This window comes from Lontra canadensis, unplaced genomic scaffold (genome assembly GCF_010015895.1).
Source record: "Lontra canadensis isolate GAN:19392208 unplaced genomic scaffold, GSC_riverotter_1.0 scaffold82, whole genome shotgun sequence".
In the NCBI taxonomy this organism is placed as follows: Eukaryota; Metazoa; Chordata; class Mammalia; order Carnivora; family Mustelidae; genus Lontra; species Lontra canadensis.
This window is the reverse complement of record NW_022631076.1, coordinates 7,676,585-7,694,042: the sequence shown is the minus strand read 5'-3', so window position 1 is coordinate 7,694,042 and position 17,458 is coordinate 7,676,585. Positions and strand designations below refer to the sequence as shown.

General features: G+C 48.0%; 1 protein-coding gene across 1 annotated transcript in view; it reads left to right on the top strand.

Moving 5' to 3' along the window:
• The first annotated feature begins 11,086 nt into the window (after positions 1-11,086).
• The window catches only part of MAPK4 (mitogen-activated protein kinase 4), a 141,325-nt gene continuing 134,953 nt past the window's right edge, over positions 11,087-17,458 (top strand). Inside the window, exon 1 of the mRNA XM_032882496.1 lies at positions 11,087-11,251. The gene's annotated coding sequence lies outside the window, so the exon portion shown is untranslated. The remainder of the gene's footprint in view (positions 11,252-17,458) is intronic.

The window sequence follows — 17,458 nt, the reverse complement described above, 5'->3', positions numbered from 1 at the left end:
GAGCCACTCTGACAACCATGGTTTCTTACGTGTAGAAGATGAACTTTAGATAAACTCCGAGACGTGGAATTACCCGGGCAAAGCATATATGCATGTTGTAATCTTGACAGACACTGCCTCACCTTCTTCTGCAGCTTGTCCCACTTGGTGCCCCATTAGGAATATGGGAGTGACTTTGCCCACAGCCTCGCTGACGAGGGTTTGTCAAACATTGGGGGATTTTTCACAGCGAGAGGTGAGAAATGGTGTCTTGGTATCAGCTGCTCTGGGAGTCACGTGGAAACCCAGCCCATAGCTGCAGCTCTTGGTGGGTGGTGATGGGGGTCTCCGGGACTGCTGCGGCAGGGGGTGACGCCTTCCCACTGCCATCCCAGAAGGATGTCCTGTTTCAGCAGCAGCAGCACACACCCTCTCTGACCAGTAGGGAGCCACGCTCTCTGCCTCCTTGAGCTTTGAGACTGCTCAGTCCTGATTGCACTCACCTCCCTCCTTTTCAACCAGTGGCCAAGAAAGAGATGGGATGGAGGGGAAGAGAAAGATGCCAGAATTTGTGCCTGCATTTGTGAAGGACTAAATAGAACTAGCTTGAACTCTCCTTTGAGTCAAAAGGACAATGGAACAGCCCTGTTATTGCCCAAAGGAGACCAGATTTAAGCGGCAGGCAGAGGACCAAGGTCCTGCACCAAGCAGAAGCATATGAAACGATCTCTGGGTCGGGAGTGGCGGGGGGAAGAAGAACTAATGGCACTTAAATCAACATCTCTCCATGCTGGCATTGCCCATTGCCTAACCACTGGAGGCTGCACAGTGGGACTTCCAGGGAAGGGAAGGTAACAATTTGCTCTCACTTCCTTTCAACCTGCAATTGTTTTTCCAGTTTGCTGTGTTTGCAAGTGCAGAGTCCGTAAGAGAATCTCCTCACATCTCTTATTTCCCTGCCCCTCAACCAAACTCCTCCCCGAAAGCACTGTTCGGGTGTCTTCTAAGTGCCTTGCCGGCCCCAAGTTCGCACCTACTGTTGTTTGTGTGGCATTTGCCATTTCTACTGTTCCAGGCTGCACACACACCTGCCTGATGCTCCCGGGGCTGCCCCAGCAGCGGCTTCACACCTGTGACTTGCAGAGTTGATGCGGTGGCCCAAAGACAGGCACAGTGCCCCATGCTCCAGGGGCAGGAACACACAGCATTAGCCTCAGCCACATTTCAAAACCCTTTCCAGGGGGCAATCAAGACCCAAGTTATTTCCTGAACCTTGATTTCCACTGTTGCCCTAACAAAGCCTTACCAGAAAAGGGCTAACCCCTTTGCTGCCTCCACATCCTGTTTTCATTCCTGCTGCCTTGCCTTTGCTCCTACTGCTTACCCCACCCTGGCCTTTCCCTCTCAATCTGGAATGTTCCTCTGCAGGCTGCTCAGTTCTGTGCATCCTTTAAGTTCGAGATCTGCTTCACATCCTGAATGAAAGTTCCCCTAACCTCTAGCCCCAAATCATCACCCTCATCTTTCAACTTCTAGCACTTTCTTGGGACCTCACCTGTCACTTGTCTCCTACTGCCTTGTGACCTCATCGTTCTGCCGTCACTCAATTTAGCTTCTCCCCTCTTCAGAGTGAAAATTGCGAATGGTAGATCATTTTATTACTTTCACTCCTGTGCCTAGAATTTACCATGTACCTAGGAAGGTCCAGTTAATAGCATCTGAGCAACCAATTCTTGCTCCTCTTAAGAATTGATGACAACTGTAGTGAACACAGAGGTCACGGTCACATATGAATTTTGACTCCAAACAAGACCCTTACGCACTGTTTACTCTCTCATGGGGCTTTAGAACCAGCACTTGGGACCCATTTGCTTTTTCACGAACTGTCATCGTTTTGCCGATGGCACCGTTTGGTGATGGTGGTGGGGCCCCTTCCCACCCACCGGAGCTGCGTTTCAAGTTCAGGTTCAGGTTTGCTCTCCCTGGCTTCTTCTCCCAGAGGTGCTGGTAGCCAGCTGCTGTGAAGAGCAGCCTTCTTTCCAACACGCCTTGTCCTTTTTAGCTGAGAGCTTGCTGCCCGTACTAACCCAAAGTTCATGATATTTCTAGGACTCCGTACAGGAATTTAAGGAGTTATTTATTTATTTATTTTTTAAAGATTTTATTCATGTATTCGACAGAGAGAGAGAGAGATCACAAGTAGGCAGAGAGGCAGGCGGGGGCGGGGGAAGAAGCAGGCTCCCTGCTATGCGGAAAGCCCGATATGGGGCTTGATCCCAGGACCCTGAGATCATGACCTGAAGGGAAGGCAGGCTTAACCCACTCAGCCACCCAGGTGCCCCTAAAGAGTTATTTCAACAAACATTTTGAGGGCCTCAGCTTAGTGGCAAGAGATACTCCCTCTGAATGTTCCCATTTGCCCTCTCTTTCCTTTGTACAGACACTATCCCTTCCTCTTTCTTTAGACCTATAGCACAAGTTTTCAGGGACCAAGTAAGAGATTTCCATTCTAAGTGTTAATCTCAGGGCAAGGCATTTGCTGAAATAAATTGAAAGCAGTTCTCAGGTTTTAGGACCAGTTCTTGGCTTGAGGATTTTCTCAGTGGCTTGGAGTCAAGAAAAGTGAAATAGGACATGAGATCCATTTTAGGCTTTAGCTTCCCCACGGAGTAATAACAATTAACGTAACTTACATTTATATAGCTTCTCATTGTTTACAAAGTGTTTGCAATATTGATATTTCATTTGACCCTCGCAACTACCTTGTGATGTGCACATGGAAAGGTTTGCCATGGGAGGAAGTGGGGAGGACCTCCAGGCTTGGGTGCTGAGCCCCCTCCGCACGCTGCATGGAGTATCATGACACCCCCCATGTGTGCCTGAACATTTAGATTTATTTTTTTTTTCAAAGATTTTATTTATTTATTTGACAGAGAGAGATCACAAGTAGGCAGAGAGGCAGACAGAGAGAGAGTGGGAAGCAGGCTCCCCACTGAGCAGAGAGCCCGATGCGGGGCTCGATCCCAGGACCCTGGGACCATGACCTGAGCCGAAGGCAAAGGCTTTAACCCACTGAGCCACCCAGGTGCCCCTGAACATTTAGATTTAAATATAGGATGGCTGACAGCCTAATCATTGTGTTCCTCATGTGTTAAGGGGAACCAGATGTTGTTCTACAGTGAAATCTATCCAGATGAAAATAACTTCTGTCCCTGGTCATGAGTCTTGAGGACATCATAAGGCCCACATAACTTAACCCGAGGCATTAGAGCCTGGACCTATGGGGGGCAGGTGGGAAGGTGGGCAGGGAACAGGACCACATGTACTTTGGGGAAGCAGGGTCTCCCTGGTCCACCTGCAGTGCAGCCTCCCACCTTTCCATTCTTGGGAGCCCAGGCTGGCACGCCGCTGCCACAGACGGAACAACAGGAGCCATCTGGGGACCATTAATGAGAGGGTCTTGTGTCTCCTCTTGTCAATCTGATGTCCTATAATGTGGTCTGAGTAGAGGCGGATAATCAGCCATCTGCCGCATATTGTTTTGAATTCACATAAAGGTCTCTCTGATTTGAGTCTTGCCATGAGGGAGATTTGCTGCCTCTTACCTGTGTCTCTTGACCCAAGGGGCTTTGGGCCATATTGGGAGGACGTGACCCTTCCCGCTGGGCTACATGATTCAAATGCCTCTTCCTACCTTTGCAGTTATGGGACCTGGGGCCCCAGCAGAGATAAAACAAATATGCCAAGAAAGGATAATAATATACTTGTGAGTAAACGTTGGATTTGCTTCTGAGGTTCCTGACAGCCTGATCTAAGAAGAAAACATGAAAACATAAAAACAGCAAATTTCCTGGTTTTTAAAAAAATAAAGTTTTCTGATTATAAAAATAATAAGTGCTAATTTTGAAGCATAAAGAAAAATAGAAATTTAAGAAGTTTTCCCATAATTTTGGATTTTTATTTATTTATTTTTTAAGATTATTTATTTATTTGACAGACAGAGATCACAAGTAGGCAGGGAGGCAGGCAGAGAGAGAGGGGGAAGCAAGCAGGCTCCCTGCTGAGCAGAGAGCCCGATGCGGGACTCGATCCCAGGACCCTGAGATCATGACCTGAGCCGAAGGCAGAGGCTTAACCCACTGAGCCACCCAGGTGCCCCCTAACTTTGGATTTTTAAAAAATATTTAATTTATTTATTTGAGAGAGTGAGAGAGAGCATGAGCAAGGCGGGGGGCGGTGCAGATAGAGACTAGATTCCAAGACCCTGGGATCACGACCTGAGCTGACCGCAGACACTTAACTGACTAAGCCACCCAAATGCCCCTAACTTTGGATAATTTTATGGATTTCATTCCTCCCTTTTCCTTTGCATATAAATAATGTATATAATAAATTTATGACCTATTTTTTATAGCCTGATTTTTTAAATTGATCCATTATGAACATTATCCCATGCCATTAAAATAATTCTTTCAAAACCTTCTATGGCTAGGCAGGAGCAATGCAATACTCCACCATGAAGACATATGATAATTTACTTAACAGCTTCCTTATTGTTTGGTATTTATGCTGTTGCCAACATTTCTCTACCATAGATAAAGCTGCAGTTATTGCCCTTGGGCCTAAATCTTTGTCAGTATCTCGAATATTTCCTTTGGCTAGATCTCTACAAGTGAAGAATGTAGGTTAAAGCTCAGCGACATTTGAAGGCTCTTGATACATACACGCAGGCAATAATTTTTGAAAGAACTATCTATATTCCATGCCTCCTCTCCTCAGCCCACCGTCATCTAGCTTTTGCCCCCATCAGTAAGTCTGGAATGGCTCTCACTGAGCTCACCAATGACTTCCTATTGAAAATTTCATGTTTTTCAGTGTCCTCTTTCTTTTGACTTCTCGACAGCATTTGCACTGTCAGTTACTCCTTCTTGGTTCTCCTTTGGTTTGTTATCACATCTTCCTGGGCTCAGGAATGATTTTGGCTCCAAGTAACAGAATACCCCACTGACAGTGACTGAAATAAATAAGGATTTATTTTGCTTGCACACAAGAGGATAATTTATGGCTGCTAAAATTGGCTTAGTAGCTCACCGATACTAGGGAGAGCGTCTTTGAGATTCTCTTGGCCTTCGTCTCATGCTTAGGCCTTACTATCACAATGTCGCTACTGAGGCACCAGGCATCACATCTACATTCGTGGCAGGAAGAACAAGGGAACCTCTGCCTCCTTGCAATCTTTTAATTCAGGAAAGGGAGCTCTCTTTAGCAGAATTCCCATTACGTTTCATTAGCCAGAACTGGGTTACATACTGGCCTTTAAGTCAGTCATGATTCATCTTCTGGGGGCCGGAGAATGTGTTAACCTCTTGAGAAAAAGGGATCTCAACCCCCTATCTGAACAAATCACCATTGTTTTAGTAGGACAAAGGGGGAGGGCAAGATGTGGAAAAGGACTTTGCAGGAGCAAGAGAGAGAGAGAGTTGCTGGAGTTGGTGATTTTAGGTTCTCTCCTAGACCCTCTGCTCACTGGACTTGCTTCCCCAGGAACCTTAACCACAAACACACTCTCCTCCTATCCGCATTGTGATGTTACTTCAAAACTTATCTTTCCAGCCCAAAGTCCCACCTCCCCCCCTTCCCCCGTCCTTCTCCTTTGATTGCTCCAAACCCAAACCCACTTTCCCATCTGCCATGACCTTTCCCAAACTCATCCCAACATTGAATAGTCCAAGAGCTTTCAATTGTGTTTTCACGTCAGAACTTTTTTGTTTTAAATGAACTTTACATAGAAAGACATGATAGAAAACAACTCGTCTTGCCCTGTGCTCTGCCTCTTCCTTCATTAGGAAAGTGGGAGTGGGGTCTACGCCCCTGTGGGAATCTTTGGGACACTGAGAAACAGAGTGAATCTTGGTGTCAGCCTGGGATTCCCAAAGCAGATCCCAAGACAAAAGCTTCTATGTCACTATTTATTAAAAAGTCCAGTTCTCCTCACCCCCCCCCCCACCAAAGAGGAGTACAGTCCTGCTGGACAAGCAGGAGTGAGAAGGGAAAGGGAGCACAACAGAGAGGGAAAGAGAATAAGCAAGCACTTTCAGGATCCAGCACAACCGATTGCCTGATCTTGTTGGGTCCTCTACTGAGGGGCCACGTGGGCTGTTGCATTCCGGAGAAGGTGAAAAGAGTTCATCTGCTGGCTTCTGGAACCCACTGGTGACAGCTTCACCCAGCGGGCCTTAACTTCCCTGTCCATTTCACACAAGGATGTGCACTGGGTTTCCGTAGCATCACTTAGCCCAGAGGCAACAGGGAAGCCCCAGGGCAGGAAGTGAGGTGCAAAAAATGAATAGGAGGTGAGGAGCTATCCCAGGTCCCTGAGCACAGATGGTCCTTGAGCTGGCCAGCCAAAATAAGGTGAGACCTACAGGGATGGGACGTGGCGCACGATAAGTATTTGATAGTGAAGGTGAGCGCTCCCATTGTACAGATGAGAAAAGTACAACCGAGAGAGGGCAAAAGCCTTGGTCAGTGATACAGAGCTGCTTAGTGGCAGAAAGAACTCTCTGTCCACTGTTCTTTTATCATACTATGCTGTCTTTGCATGGTCTTTTGGCAGCTCTTCCCTCTTGACGACTCAAGAAAGTATAATCAAGACTGACCCTTCTCTATTGAGTTTCCTAAGTGGCTCTGGCGCCACCTCCATTCATCACAGACTGCACGCACATCTTAATTAGAACATTATTTTATTTATTTATTTATTTTTGGTCAGCCAGGTTCCTTTATAGTCAGGGAGAGCAACTCTGTAAAAGCAAGTGGGAGTCTATTATTATCAACCACATCTGCCAATAATAGGTGGGGGATCTTCTCCTGTGGCCCAGAATTGGATTGCAGCCATCCTTATTTAATAAAATACTGGTAATAACTGTAAACCAAGACTGATGTACCAAAACTTAGAAGAGTGCTTTATAGCTTCATTTGTTTTTTAATATTTCAAAGGGCCTCATGTCCCCTTCTGTAACTGACAGGGTATAAATCCGGCATAACTATAATCATTATAAACAGATTTTCTTCTGGAAGACAAAACCAAACTGGGAAACAGGTATGAACAACTCATAAATCCACTGTGTGTTTTTCCCAATGCCACCAAGCAACTCAATTTTGAGTGGATGCTGACTGGTTTTCCTACAATTTAATTAAATTCCAACACTTATCTAGAGATTATATCAGTTCCCTCAGGTTAATGGCTTAGTCCCACAAGACTGTACCCCCTGCCCACTTCAGATTTCCACAACCCCTGCCCGGAGTTCCATTAATTTGCTGGAGTGGCTCACAGAACTCGACTTTAACATTCATGTATGTTTATCAGTTTATTACAAAAGATACAATAGAGGCACCTGGGCGGGTCAGTCAGTTAAGCCTTGATTTCAGCTCTGGTCCAGATCTCAGCATTCTGAGATCCAGTCCCAAGGCAGGTTCCATGTCCGGCTCTGTGGTGGCAGGCTCCATGCTCTGCCAGAAATCTGCTTCTCTTCCTCTCCCTCTGCCCTCTCTCTCTAAAATAAATAATCTTGGAGCGCCCAGGTGGCTCAGATGGTTAAGTGTCTGCCTTCGGCCTGGGGCATGATCTTCAGGTCCCGGGATGGAGCCCCATGTCAGGCTCCCAGCTCAGCAGGGAGTCTGTTTCTCCCTCTCTGCTGGTTCCCCTGCTTGTGCTCTCTCTCTCTCTCCTTCTCAGTCTCTGTATCTCTCTCAAATGAATAAATAAAATCTTTAAAATAAATTAATAAAATAATCTTTAAAAATATTATTAAAAATATCATAAAGGTTATAGAAGAAGAGTCAGATGAAGAGATACATAGAGCTAGGTCCAGAAGGTTCCAACGCAGGTGCTTCTGGCCCCATGGAACTGAAGCTCACTGTCCTACCCCCTATTGAGTGTGTTCACCAACCCGGCAACTCATCAAGTATAGAGTTTTCATCTTTCCAGAGGTTGGTAGGTGGGGCAGAAAGTTCCAGACCTCTAACCACTAGGTATTTCTGGTGACCAGCTTCATCCTGAGGCTATAGGTGGGGCCCACCCTAAGTCATCTCATTAGAATAAACTCAAAGGGGTATCATTCACACCCCTTATGAATGACAAAAGACGCTCTAATCACTCAGGAAATTCCTAGGGTTTGAGGAGTTCTGTGCCAGTAACCAGGGGCCAAGAGCAAATATATTTCTTACTATATATCACAATAAAAAAGTCCTGTTGGTAGTTCTATGGAGAAAGACCGTCATTTGTACCTAATTTTAGATACTAGCCTTTCCTGAGGATGGTTACTCTATTGTCTTAGTCCATTCCAGCTGCTATAACAGAATACCAGAAACCCAGTGGCTTATAAACAGCAAAACTTCTCCCAGTTCTGGGGGCGGGGGAGTCCAAGATCAAGGTGCTGGCAGATTTGGTATCTGGTGAGGGCCTACTTCCTGGCTCACAGAAGCCCGTCTTCTCACTGTGCCCTCACATGACAGAAGGAGTGAAGGGAGTTCTGTGGGGTCTCTTTTCCCGAGGCAGAAACCCCTTATCCTGAGGGTGCCACCCTCCTGACGTCATCACTTTCCCAAGGCCCCACCTCCAAACACCCACAGGTTGGGCATTAGGTTTCAACAAATGCATGGGGGGAATAATACACAGTATTCTGCCTATAGAAACAATATTTCAAAAACATCATATTGTAAATACCGTAAGCCAGGTGGCATGGCAGTTTCCTGCTCAATGCAGCAACTCCCCACCCACTGTATCCTCCAGGATCACTGAAGACATCAGCTCCTCTGGCCGGGACACCCCTGTACAGCTGATGGGTTTCTACTCATAGGCAATAGGGGAAATGCTGGTACATTTTCTCCCCACTTGAAGAAAAGAAGTCTTAAAGCTACCTGATGACCTTCCCACCCCCTGGGCTCTATGTGGTTATTTCTTTCTTACCCTATCTAGGCCAGCTGTTTCTTTGGGAAACATTTCTTCTCTGGGGGTAAAAATAAGGAATAAACTGTTTCCTAATAACGGCATCCATAGAAGAACCCCATGTGATTCTGATGAGAGGGAGGGTGTCTAGATAAAATATCCCAGTTCCTATTCATTCCGCTGGCATTGTGCGGTAATGGACTCTGATATTAAAATGCATATTTCACACCCTCGTCCCACGATTTGGAGGACAGCCATTCACTACTCATGCTCATCACACGGAGAAAATTACATTTTCCCAGTTGCCAAATGGAAGAGATAAATTATCTCACGTGGACAACCACATTGCTCCCAAGAGCAGCTTCACAGACCCAAGACACTGATCTAAAACACCCAGGAGGGAGACTAGGAGCTCTGCGGGCGTTGTCCTGAGTCAGTCTCCTTATTCAGACCCACCAGACTCTCAGCCTAGTGGGCTCAGTGTAGTGGGACGTTTGCCTTTCTGGCTTTTTTGGACAAAATGAGAATCCTTGGGGCTTCTTATTCCTCCTTCCTAGAAAAAATATTATAAAAATGAATAAATTAACAGAGTATTTCATATTTATGCAAACCCGTTGAATCGATAATACTTATTTGTAATGAAAATTAAAGAAGCAAATGTTAAAATGTTCTCTTTGGGAAACGTACACAGGAAAGTTACCACAGATGTACACACATTTGCTTGTTACAGACTCTCTCCTTATCTTTACCTATTTTTTTAGGTTAATGAAGGTCCAGACAACCGCCCTCTTTAAATTGGTAAGTAACCTTAACGTATTACCTGCGTACATGTGATTAATAGCATCTCTCTCTACCTAATAATTAGAGCTAGCATTTATCACCCTACATATGGCCATCACTGTTCTACCCACTTACGGCATTTTCTGATATGATCCCACAATTAAAAATCTTTGTGTTTTGCCCACGTTACAATTAGCAGTTAAATAAATCACCCGTTAATGCTTTCAACAGTTTTTGAGCACCTATTACACACCTGGAATTGCCCTAGGCCCTGGAAGCAGAAAAGGAGAGGTGAAGAAGAAATAACCATAGGATACAGGGGACCCCATTAAGTGTCAAAGTACGATTCTTGCTCAGAAGGCTTTGGGAGCTGGGAGAAGGGAGGGCTCTTGGGCCGCTAAAGCCGCTAGTGACCTCATTATACACTATTTAGGTTATCATCTTTTTCTCTCTGCTTAGAAAAGTGTCTCCCCAGCCATTCCACTGGGGAGAAACGCATTAAGAGGCACACCTAATCGGTATGGACCCCTTTGGATTCGCTGGAAGGCGGCACCTGAACACCGGTTATTATCAGCGTTATGTCTGGTGGCCTCTCCTTTCCTTTTCTTTGGCTTCCAAAGCTCGGCTGCCTTCTGTTACCTTTATCCCGGCCCTGCAAGTGAGCATAGGTCCACAGCCCAGGCGACCCGCTCTGAATCCAGGGCAGGCTCTGGGCCCGTGCACGTGCACCCCGCACCCCCTCGACTCTCCGCCCGGTTCCTTCTCCCGCCCATCCAGGTCTCCCTTGGCCCTGCGACGGCGGGCGACAGTACGGCTCCAAACCGGCCACCCGGTCGCCGCCGGCTCGGTCTCCCCTCGCGCCCCCGCCCCTGGCTGCTGCAGAGGCGCGGGGCTGACCAGGCTGGGAGGCCCGGTTTCGCCTGGCGCTCGGGAGGATCCCGCTTCCCGCCGCCCCATCCCGCCCGGGTAGAGCCCGACGGGTGCCGTTCTCCGGGCAAAAGTGAGGACGGGCTTCTAAGGTGATGGAGGACTCCTGAGGACGTGCACCGGGCGGGAAGGCCAGACTACCCCGGGACGGCGGCTCGACTCAGAAAACGCGGGCGCCGGGCCCCTCAGGTGAGGCTGTCTCCGCTGGGGGCTGCTTGGGAGAGGGGCCCTGTGCCTCGCGCCCGCCGGGCCAGGAGGCTGGGGAGGCGGGAGCCCGGCGCGCGAGAGAGGCGGCGGCCCCGGACGGTCCAGACCCCTCTCCCCCGCGCCCGCCGCCGCAGCAGGTGGGGGCCCGGCGGCCCGGGGGCGGGGCCCGGCTCGGGGCGGAGCCGCGGCGGCGGCGCCGAGCGCGGGGCGGTGCGGGCGGAGGCCAGAGCAGAGTCGGAGCCGGAGCGGGAGCGGGAGCGGGAGCGGGAGCCGTGGGTCGGGCTGTCCGGGCGCCGGCGGGAGCTCGCAACGCGCGGGGGCTGGGACCGGCCTGGCCGAGCGCGCCGGCGCCGCGACCGCAGACAAAGGCGCCGCTCGCGCCCGGGCCGCCGCGCTCGGGCTCTGCTTTGGGTAAGTGGCTCCCCCTCCGCTTTCTTTCTTCTCCTGCCGCCTACCCCTCTCGGAGTTCAGCGGGCTCCGGAGCAGCCGGGCGAAAGGAAGAAATGCTACTTCCCGGTTCTCACGGTGCCCCCACCTCACCTTAAAAAAAAAAAAAATCCGAACGGAAAACCAGGCAAATACCAAACTAGCGAGTTTCCGCGCGGGGGTGTCTCCCGCGAGACGGACGCGGCCGCCCCCTAACACCCCTTCCTCGGCCAGCCGCGCGCCGAGGTTGTCGCTGGACCTGTGGTCCTGACGGGAAGGTTGCCGCTGGGCATCCCCGGGGGGTGTGTGGGGAAGGCTTTAGGGACCCGACGCCGTGGAGGGGACCCCACCCCCGCGGGCAGTTCGGTGCGTCTGGGGGCGCCAAGGGGCGGTTCGCACTGCGAGTTCAAATTCGGATCTGGGTTGTGGGGTCTGCCCCAGTTCCCTAGCATCTTTCCCTCCAGCTTCCTTCGCGCTTCATTCAGGGTTAATATTGCGCCCCCCCCACCCCCCGACCGATGCGCCCAGTCTGCCCTCCCGCGGCCCCAGGGCGGGGGCTCGGGGCGCCCGAGAGGGCGGGGAGGGAGGGAGGGAGGGAGGGAGCCCCGCTGCTCTCCCCGGCTCTGCAATCCCGAGCCTGAATCGGCTGCGGAGGGAAGGCGGCTGCCGGCCGCGGATCGGGTTTGACCACGCAGCCCGGTCCCGGGCCGGCTTCCCCAGCCTGTTCCCGAGCCTGTTCCCCGGCTGCTCTCCATCGGAGACGCAAACGGAAGCCTCGCTGGCGTTTGCTTTTGTTCTGCCCGCAACTCTCCGGAATCCGAGGAGAAGCCAGAGTGGGCGGATACCCCCGGGAGGGGGCCGTTGCGGGAGCTCCAGGTGCAGCCCCGAAGTGGTATTTGGAGGCGGCGCCCGTTTCGCGCGTCTGGGTGGGGACTGGGTCTCGATCGCTCGTCAATGCCCGACAGCCGGCGGTGGGTCCGCGGCTCTGGAAAAAGCGCGCGGAGCGCCGCGGCCGCGCACTGTCACGCGCCTCTCCGGCTCTCTCGAAAGCGCTACCTTGAGACGCGCATTTCCATTCATGGATCTCTGCCTGGGATTTGACTGATGTCACCTCTGCCCGGGTTCTCTGAGCGAGCGTCTACTACTATTCGATTTAATAGCCATTTACGGGGGGCCTACCATGGGCAAGGCAGAAGTCCACGATCATCTTAATTTAAAAGATTTATTGAGCATCTACTGCGTACAAAGTAGATGTGTTAAAACTTTTCAGTTTAGCAGATATTTATTGTTTACTGTATTCAGGGTAGTTGTGCTGTAACCTTATTTTAATAGATATTTATTGAGCACGTTCTGTGTACAAAGGTTTTTTGTTATCGTGTGTGTGTGTGTGTGTGTGTTCCTGAAGGATTTCCCAGCCTACTTTTGGGGGGGCATGTGGAAATAAGGGAGAGAGAATGTGTCCTTGGACCCTTGAGTCTTCTGTTCCTGTAGTAAATTGCATTTTAACCTTTCTGGACTGCTTGTCATGTGGTGTAGGAGGAGCTGGTGTTCTGCCCTCCAGGTGGAGGGGTCAGAGGGGAGCCGGGCAGAATAATGAAAAGATGGGCTCAGGGACCCCTTTCCAATTCACTTTCCTTACACTGAAAAAGACCAAAAAAAAAAAAAAAAAGAAAAAGAAAAGAAAAAAGAAAAAAAAAAAGAAAGAAAAAAGGCAGTTCTTTGGGGCAAAGCACCATGCTAGTTTGCTAGTTGCTGTGAATTAAAGGTTAATAGGGCAAAGCCTTGACACTCAAAGGGATAAGAATCTGTGGTATGGACAGAAAGGACAATCAGCTAAACCATGAACAGGGTGGGGGGAGGCACGAAGATAGCGAAGATGGGGTCTGCGTGGACCTTCCAGCCCCCAGTTTCAAACTGGTCACAGCAGGTGGGGTGAGCCTATCTTTAAAATCCCATCATTTGGGGGGCTGGGGACTCAGCGGAAGAATCAGGTGGTCCTTCCTGCTGAGAGATTTGATGACTCCTATTACTCTGATCCTTTTGGGATCCAGAGACACACTGGAATATCCAAACTTGCAAGCAACCTGCGGGTCATTAGTCTATTAGCAAATATTTTAGCACTTAAACGTTTTTTAATATAGGCTGCTATCAGGGAAGTAGACCCTAAGATGTATTCTGTCCTAAAGGACCTAACAGAGTTCTTGAGATCAACATGTAAATTGACTGTTTGCATAGCAAACTTGCAAAAGCCAGGAGTATATTCTTCCTAGAATTTGGCAAAGAAAATTTGCACTCATGAAATTGTGTCTTTCTATATGTCTGGTATGTTTATCTTTTTACCTTGGCCTCCAGTAATTCCTGGTAACTGCTTCATCCCAACTTTTTGGTACAGTGATCTTTTTCTTCTCAGATTATCTCCAGCTTCCCTCTTAAATTCTTTCTAAAGGACATTGTCTTATTTTTTGTTATGAATTTGAAAGCCCCCTCAAATCCTTTCTGGAATTAGGCCCATTATAAAAGATACATAGGAAATAGGTTGTAAACTTTCTGTGCATGGCATGGATCCAGGCCCTATACTTAAGAGCAGAGGAAAAACCCACAGAGGGTGAAATCAGGAATGCACAGAGATAACATGAACTGGCCTTGCCACGTGGACTAGGACTCGCATGGGCAGAGGAGACTTCCAACCAAGGCTTCCTCCCAAATTGAGAAAAATGGTGTCAGCAAAGGTGTGAAGGAACACCGACCCGGAATTTGATAGCTCTTCCTCTAGAATAGTTTCATTCATTTACAGAATTGCTGCCTGAGCGTTTTACTGTGTCCATGACTTCACTAGGGTTCAGGAGTCGGGAGCTGGGCACAGTTTGGGGTTCACTGTGCTCCCAGCGCTGGTGAGGACCTTTGTCTGCTGTTTGCTGCAGGGACTGCGCTGCATCCCTGCCATTCTTTCAAGCATTCCTGGAGTTTTTTCACCTGAGCTGAACTTGATTGTAATCTTCTTCAAGGCTAAGAATGTGACTTTTTTTTTCTGTCTGTGTCCCCACCTCCCTGCAGGCTCAGGCATGGTCTATAGGTGACTTTTCTCTCCAAAGGCTGTATTGCCCATTTCTTTACCCTTTCCCTCCCTGTCCTCTCTTCCTCCGCGTGCACCCCTTTGAGCTGCTCAGAGCCTTTCACTGTATGAAAACTACAGGGGAACTACAGGGGAAAAACAATCTGTCATCAGTCACTTTCTCTTGAATATGAATGTAGGTCACTGTTCATTTTTCTGGGGGTCTTTGCACTTTAAACCTCATTATGGAATGAAAGGTTTTGTCCACCATGAGAGGATTTCAAGCCCAGACAAGTGGGTGCTGGAGGGAATCGGGTTCTGGTGCTCCTGGAATCACACCACCACCTCCTCGTGCAGCCACTCTTGGCCTGGTGGGTCCTTGCAGTCCTGAGAGTCTAGAGCTTTTTACCTGAGTGTGTTGACTGAAGTCCTAGCAGCTCCGCCTGAGCTACCTGTCGGCCTGACTTGCACTTGCTCTGGTGTTTAAAGGTTAATCGTTTTCCAAACAGAATCCTTGCTTCTCTACCGTCTATGCATGCTCATTATTAAAAGGCGGGATTCTCAACCTGAGCGCCACTGATGTTGTGGGCTGAGTAATACTTTGTCATGGGGGCGGTCCTGTGTGTTGTAGGGTGTTTGTCACTATCCCTGGCCTCTACCCAGTCCATGCCAGTAGTGTCCCCCCCCCCCCCCGCCCCAAGTCATGACAATCCGAAATGTCTCCAGTTGTTGCCAGATGTCCGCTGGGGAACAAAGTCACCCCTGCTTGAGACCCACTGTTTTAAGGGGGTATTGGTGAATATGTACCATTCTCTATACCTTCTTACTTTTCTGGGAGAGGCCTTATTTAACATAACTTGGTTCTTTTCAGTAATGGCGACTTAGTAAATGTGAAATTAACTTTGTGGAACTTCGCATATGAATAATTTCAGAAATCAGCAAAACATCCTTTGTCATCTCACATACTCTAATCAGCTCATGGTGTTAAGTCAATCTTTTGAGGCAAAAAAAAAAAATAAAAATTTTAAAAAAAAAACCCCTCAAATTCTTCCCCCAGCATGTGGCTGATTAACATACCAGACCTGCGGGCCACAGAGCCACCACTGGCAGCCACCATTGCCCACAGGGTCATCCTGGCTGCTGCTTGGGCAGTGACTGGTGCACAGCAGTGGGGAGGGAATTGGGGAGAGGATCTGGTTGTTGTGGGACAGGATGCTTATGTAATTTAGGGTTCCCCTTCAAGCAAAAGATGGAATGACCAGGTGAAACTGTTGCTAGAGCATTGGAAGGATTCTGCAAGAGGGATTTCAGTTTCATTAGCTTCGAGTAAAGCTGCTGCCTCTGGGAGAGAGGAGAGGAGTGACAGGACAGCTGTGGCTGGAAGAACAGGAAAGTAGAGACTTTGTTCTACCCATGACCTGAAAGAGCTAAGAGAAGCTTCTCTGAAGACTCGACTTAGCGTGGATCAAACTAGAATTGTTAGATGCAGGTTGGCCTGTACTTCTGTTACTGTCTGTTCTCGGAAAGAAACTCTCATAGCTTCAGCAACTCCAGGTCAGCACCCACAGTATGTTTGTGGGGGCAAGGTTAGTTCAAGTTTAGCAGGAGGCTATGTGAGTTCCTCTAGTGGATAGAAGTACCTTAGTGCACATTGTAAGCGAGGTTGGCCCAGTGCCCAAGTTATTGATTCAGAAAGTGAATGAAACTCTTTTTCAGCATATAATGGTATGGGGAAATTTTACAGTAAGATTTCATTGATTCATACTTCTATTATATTCATGCTTCTATACCCAAGACTGGAATGAGACTTCTTGTATTGCAACAGGCTAGATAGGAAATGCCTTTTGGGGGCATGGGTAGGCAAATAGTTGAAGTATTTGAAAACTTAAGATAATAAAACAAACTAGAAAAAATCTCTATTTCAGACTTTTCATTCACCCAGTCTTTTTCCTTAATCTAAATCAGCCTACCTTCAGTGAGGAAGAGAAAATGCTATGATTATATGTTTAGTATTTAAATGTGCCTGACTGGATGTAAAAATGAACTGTCAATAAGTCAATGTCTAGATTTAACAAAAATAAAAAGACTCTTTACAAGAAGATTTATTGTAGGAGGGTTTTAGAAAAAACAGTTTTCCATTTGTGTTTAAATGGATTTGATTTTCATATAAAGTTTTTTAAGAGTCAAGATCTGTTTGGAGATTTTGGGTCAAATCTGCATGCAAGCACAGAGATTATAACCTGCAAGGGATTTGGGGGACCAGTGAGCAGCAATCTTTGGTCAATTTTATAAATGGGGAAACTGAGGCTGAGAAGTTAAGTGGCTTGCCAGGGTTACACAGAGGTTAGTGCCAATGCTGGGCAATGGGTCAGGAGTTTGTCCCATCCCCTTTGGCATTTGTTGTCACTGGAATATTGTTCTGACTTCCTGGTTGCTAGAACATATTAGTGGAGGGAGGTCCAGGGAGAAGAGTTTCTAATCATCTAATTGATTAGATTATTATTTTTTTTTTAAAGATTTTTTTTTTTTTTTAATTTATTTGACAGAGACCACAAGTAGGCAGAGAGGCAGGCGGAGAGAGGAGGAAGCAGGCTCCCTGCTGAGCAGAGAACCCGACACGGGGCTCCATCCCAGGACACTGGGATCATGACCCAAGCTGAAGGCAGAGGCCTTAAGCCACTGAGCCACCCAGGCACCCCTAATTGATTAGATTATAGATTATTGATTAGATTATTGATTAGATTATCAGGTCATCTAATCCTGGTAGCACTAACTTTTTTTTTTTTTTTAATTATTTATTTATTTATTTGACAGACAGATCACAAGTAGGCAGAGAGGTAGGCAGAGAAAGAGAAGAGGAAGCAGGCTATCATGACCTGGGCGGAAGGCAGAGGCTTTAACCCACCCAGGTGCCCCTAGCACTAACCTTTAATTCACACTGATTACACCTGTGCCAGAGGTGTGTGTGCATATGAGTAGTATTGAAAAGAACCAGGAAAAAATGGAAAGAGTTGGATTAGTGGAATGAGATTATTTTATAGAACTTCCTGCACCTGGAGTGGTGAGTATGGTTAATAACACTGGATTGTACATTTGAAAGTTATTAAGGGAGTAGATCTTCAAAGTTCTCATCACAAGAA